The following is a 6003-nucleotide window of genomic DNA, read 5'->3' as shown; positions in this document are numbered from 1 at the left end:
AAGTCAACTTTAAGATCCAAAGAGCCAGACTTTCCAAGAGGGAGATAAAGACCTTTCCCATCCTTCAAAAAGAACACAGGAGAGAACAAATCCAAGATCAGAGCTAGGTAAACGCTGTGTACCCTGGGAACGTACAAGCTGGAAACACACACTGGCATCAGAATAGGGACAGTTATGTAGTGAGACTTTTACTTATAAGCCAAGGGCATTTGTCCCTCCTGCGCTGTAATGGTCTTTGGAGTCTCATTGGCTAAATGGACTGATTTTAACACCTGATTCCATCACTCTGTCTTGGCTCCTAGATTTGTTCATCATAGAATTAATTTATTTCCTGCCATGCCTCAAATGCATCTCATGACAGTCAATCTTATGTCTCACCTCACCTGGGCCATAAGTGCCCAGATAGTTAGTCAAACTTTTTTTTTTTTTTTTTTTTTTTTTTTTTTTAGTGTGTCTGTTAGGGTGTTTTAGGGTGGGATTAACATTTGAATTGGTAAATGGAATAAAGCACATTGCCTTCCCTGATGCAGAGGGGTCTCACCCAATCAGTTGAAGGCCTGAAAAAAAACAAAAACAAAAAGGCTGAATGAATGGGACCTTCTGCCTGAGACCTTGAGCTGGGACTTGGGTCTTTTCCTGCTTTCAGACTAAATCAACATATTGGCTCTTCTTGGATCTCAAACCTGCTGGCTTTTAGACCAGAATTTACACCATTGGCATTCCTGGTTCTCAAGCTTTTGGACTCAAACTAGAATGATATCTTTGGATCTCCTGGGTCACCAGCTTGGTGGCCGTAGATTTTTAAGATTTTTCAGCCTCCATAATCATGTGAGCCAAATTCTTATAATAAATCTCTTTACACACACACACACACACACACACACACATACAGTGTAATCAGTTTCCCTGGAAAACCCTGACTAAGACAGACTTCTGTAGCCAGAACAATCCTTGCAGTTTGTGCATCAAACTATCAAACTAGGTCTCAAACTGATTACATATATCAATTAGCAATAATCGCACCTTGGATAAACCTCATTGGCTACAATACTGCCACTGCACAAAGCTCTGATTACATATATCAGAATAGGCTAAAATGTGCTCTAGTAAGCAATTCTGAAAGCTCGGGGACTTCGAGCCATAGAGGTCATTCACAATGCACACCCATCCTAGGTCAATAAAGGAGTTTGTGTCATTTGTCACTGCAGTCATTCAGGGATGTAGGCAGATGGAGCAGTCACTCCCATTTCCCCCAAATCTGGTTTGCCATGGTGCCAGGGCCAAAGGAAGCTCTGGGCAGTCTTGCACCACGAATGAGACATTCCAGACTAGAAAAGACAAACATTGCTTTCACTTACCCCCTCATTGGCCTGAGCTGGTGCATGGCTCCATCCAACCACTAGAGGAACAGAAAGCATAATCCTACCATGTGCCTACAAGATAGAGAGCTGCAAATATTTAGAAAGGACCGCTATATTCATCTAAGACATGACTCTCATTTCTGCTGTCTTCTCTAGGTGTCTTAAAAATCACAAAGCAGTCTATTTGACTTTGGAGTTTCATTGGCTATGAACTCATTGCTAGAGCAGCAAAGAAATAAACATACAAAAACCACCTTGGATAGGGTTTTCATTGAAATAATCAGGTCAACAAGCAAATAAGCAAACAAAAGTAAAACCCTCAGGGTGATGGCCTAAAATGTTTCTTGGATGCTCCAGTTTTGCTGTGCGGGTGCAGAAAAGCATTAGTGCCCCAAAGGAAGTCTTGTTTCTTTCAGGGTTCTTTCTCTTCTCCATCCCACCTTGTGAGTAATCACCTTTCCAGAATTCTTCTCTTCCAGTCTCTGCTCTTGACTTGAATTCTCTTACATTCCCCCAAACTTCTCTATCTTCCTTCTATTCCAAGAACTGTTATTTTATTCAGGTAGGACATACCATTTATCTCAAGAGCGTTACTCCATAAATCATAGAGCAAGGCAATGGGGAGGCTTAAAAATCAGTGAGAAAAATTCCTTTAGGTTATGAAACCATTTCATGGAGCATTTGAGTGCAGCTGGGTCATACCAGAAAATCACCACTGACTCATTCCTTCAGAAGGTGCAAGGAGAAAACAGAGGTTCCTACGGCATCAAACACATGCTTACTATTGACTTTTCCCCTATGGATAGCATTTTCCCAAAGAGTCATAAGAGGAGAGCAAAAATCAAAAGATAAATAGTATCTCTGGCCTTAACCACCCACCTCTTGGTAAGTACAAATTGCATTTGAATTTCTCTTTCAGCTCTTTGATATTTGACATATATTTAAAGTAAATATCAGTCCTATAGAACATCTACATAATCTTGGAGAGGGTTATAGTCATGCAAATAATGCCGCTAGATTAGGGGCTGGGGGATAAAAGCAGTGTTAACTCTAGGTCTTAATCTGAAAGGCTAAATCTGTCACCTGTCACTCTAATTACACTAGTCTTCTGTCCTCCACAGGTTTCCTGATTACGCATACATGTGTGGTGGCTTTCAATGGAAGGCACAAAGCATTTTAGAGAAGCCACAAAAGTGCTCTTGTCAATTACAGTGGCTATTAATACTAATTGTGCTTTAGAATTCTCACCAACAACAGCGTTAGAAACCCCAATTAATATACCACAGTTCAGAGAGACACGATGGGACCTGAGGTGTTACTGACACCAGCCTAATAACTAGTCCAGTTGTGGTGTGAACTGGCTCAGAGTTAGAATTTTAAGTACTACACAGAAAAGAAATTAGCATTCTTCAGTCTCCTGTCGTATCGGGGGTGTAAGGAGCTGGCCAACAAGCACAACTGTGGTTGGAGGTACATAAAGCCTCTGAAAGGGGAGTCTTGCTTTCCAAAAAAAAAAAAAAAAACAGAAGGACCTTACCAGTGTTGTCAGTCTGGGTGAACTTGCACAATTGGGTTGACGAGAGCAGGGCGCTTGGCCCAGGAATGTTCACTTCTATGGTCAAGCACCAAACAGGAGAGTTACAAGGACTTCCAAAGGCCAGCTTCTGCTCACCTAGAAGACAAGACTTCTAGAATGCAGTCTTCTAGAAGAGAGGAGGTATCTCTCCTTTTATTTATAGAATTGAGAGCTTGCCATGGGGTGGGGTGAGGGTTGTACCTGTAAATAGTTGCTTATTGTTCATACTTGTGAAACCTACATGCACACACACCTGTTCTAGCCACTCTCTATAGAGTAATGGCCCAAATTTACAGAATTTTGTCTCCGTTCCATTAGTAGAGTTCCTCTTTTCACACATCTCAGAGGGCCAAGAGACTGTTCCAGATGGTAAAATAAATTCCCTTCATTTAACTTGAATTGGTATCAAGATTTTTGTGCAATAGATTTGGACACAGAGGTGACTGAGTTAGGGGATTTTGTTTATCTACATGTGTTATTTCCAGATGCCTGCTCTTCTTTGGCTTCAAACCTCTGCATCCTGCTACACACCTCTCCCTGCACAGACATTACAATTAGGGACTTCTCTTGGACATCCACAAATGCACGCGATCACACTCTCAACAGATATGGTATCACTGACTTCTTCTCTTGCGCAGGGTTAAAGCAGAGTCAGGAGGTCAAGCCTAACGCAGTTACTGCCTTTAGTGGTATGGGCCACTCCGTTTTGGCCAAAAAGGGGTACTCATTAATGCCCCCTGTTCCTCCCAAGGATGTGATAGAGAAGAAAGAATAGGAATGTCTTTGGAAGGGGGAAAGGTATTTACAAAAATTGGATGCTATTAATCAGCTAAAGAAGAGGTTTAAAACAAACAACAGTGGGTACGCCTCGGGTGGCTCAGTCGGTTGAGCAACTGACCCTTAGTTTGGGCTCAGGTCATGATCTCAGAGTAATGAGATCGAGTGCTGCATTGAGCTCTATACTCAGTGGGGAGTCTGTTTGGGATTCTCTCTCTCCTTCTACCCTTCCCCCCATGCCCATCTCTCTCTGTCTCTCTCCCTACAATATATAAATAAATCTTTAAAAAAAAAAAAAAAAACAGTGGAGGAGGGAAGAAGAGAGAAAAAGACAGGGAAAGAAAGTATAAGCATACTCATCAATAGAACCACCCACCATCAGAGGAGTTCTTGGAAACTGTTGTCAATTTCATGTGATATTGGTAGGTGTTATGTGATAAAAAACATTCCAGCAATCCCATCCTTGGGCCAGACCAGAGGGGCCCCTGACCTGGGACTTAACAGGCAGAGGCCTACCCTCATCCTCCCTAAGCTGTGCCCTTTGGGACAAGGAGTCCACAGATCCAAAGGGACTTGTCTATTCAGAACATACTCTGGTCCCGCTAGCTTATACTCTGCATATCCAGAGAGCTCTCATGCTCATAGGGGAAGGAGCTTGGATGTGGATGCACAACTGGGGGTTCACACACGTCTGGCAAGGGCTCCTTGTACTATGGGACAAGGGATGGGTACGGAAGACAGAAGAGACCATGAGCTGAGGGCCAAGCTCTCCCCATACAGAAGTCCAAGGTATCCAAGAATTCTGAGTTCAAACCTGGATTTCCAGGTAATTAGTAAAGAATATTTGTCAAGATAACAAGATACTGTATATATTGCATAATATTTTGTTAACTTATAACTTAGAATATTGAGATGTTGTTGTATAGGCTTCTGTTTACACTCTTTCAGGGCTCTGAAAATTTCATATTAGGATTGGGCCCAGATTACAGGGTCAGTTAAGTTTGGGAAACACTGGGATAAATAGTTAAACAGACTTTTTTTTTTTTTTTTTTTAATGCAGGATATCTCAGAGCCTTAAATATGCATCATGCATTATGCATATCCTAGAAGGGATTATGCCATATTTCCTTCTGTCCAAAATGCACTTTTTTTTCCCCACATTTTAACATTTCTGAAATCAAAATGCATCTTACAGTTGTAGTCAGCCAGAAAACAGCTGTGCCCGAACATATGCATTAAAATTTTCAAAGTGGCTGTCAGCGGCTTGGAAGAAAATCCCAGAAACAATAGTGGAGCATGTTTTTAAGAAATGTTGCAGTATCCAAACTCTGCAGAGAGAGGAGGAGAAGATACTTTGTAAAAAAAAAAAAAAAAAAAAAAGACAAACTTCAATGACTTGGAGTCAAACAAATGATCAGAAGGGTTCAGTTCAACATGAGAGGAGCCTAAACAACTTACTTTGTTTACATTTTCTTCTTTAATACTCAAGAGTGATTATGATAAAATACATATATCTACATAAATATTATAGAACTCTTTCAATAAGCAGAAAATAAAAATTCCAAGTGCTAGGAAAAGTTATTTCATGGTTTAGTTGGCAGCAATTTGTCTCTCTTGGCTGAGCACAAAGTAATGGTATGTCTTTATTTAATGGCATTTTAGATTCTATGAAATACAATAGTAGGCAAAGTTTCCCAAATATCTTTGAATGGGGAGGCCCCCTTTTTCCTAAATCATTACATTAGATTCATGCTTTCTTAAGCATGCTTTGAAAAGGCTGCCTTAACTCATGGAATACTGAAATATAAGGGCTGGAAAGGGCTTTAGAAGACCCAAATCCCTCATTTTGAAGACAGGAAAAGTGAGGTGCTCTCCCAAGATTACCCAGCATACAACTGGCAGGTATAGACAAGAACCAGCTATCCTGACTCTCAATAGACAATTCTGATTCCTCGATGAATTTCCTCTTCTTGGTTTTACCAAACCAGTTGTTTCTGTCCCAACCACATTTAGTAAGTGAATATTCTGTTCTTTTGTGTCTTGGCACAATCAAAATTTGTTTCTGATTTACCTGTCAATAATCAATAAAAGAAGCTAAAAAGATTGACAAAGAAAGAAAATTCATCCAGAGATCCATACGCCAACAGATCCAGGAAGCTCAATGAACCAGAAGGGAAATGCGCTTAAAGAGAACTGCACCAAAATCCCATCATCCAGTTGCTGAAAGTCAATGATTAAAAAAAAAAAAAAAAAAACTCCAAAGCAGCCAGAGAAAAGGAATATAGATAG

The 6003-nt window shown here is 40.6% G+C and overlaps 1 non-coding gene across 1 annotated transcript; it reads right to left on the bottom strand.

The window, feature by feature from the left end:
• Positions 1–925: 925 nt before the first annotated feature.
• LOC131819059 (U4 spliceosomal RNA) lies at positions 926–1068 on the bottom strand. Its single transcript, XR_009349043.1, has one exon. It is a non-coding gene; the product is annotated as a U4 spliceosomal RNA (small nuclear RNA).
• Between the last annotated feature and the right edge of the window lie 4935 nt (positions 1069–6003).

The sequence above is a fragment of the Mustela lutreola genome, chromosome 16 (assembly GCF_030435805.1).
Source record: "Mustela lutreola isolate mMusLut2 chromosome 16, mMusLut2.pri, whole genome shotgun sequence".
In the NCBI taxonomy this organism is placed as follows: domain Eukaryota; kingdom Metazoa; phylum Chordata; class Mammalia; order Carnivora; family Mustelidae; genus Mustela; species Mustela lutreola.
This window is presented reverse-complemented; position numbering and strand designations above follow the sequence as displayed.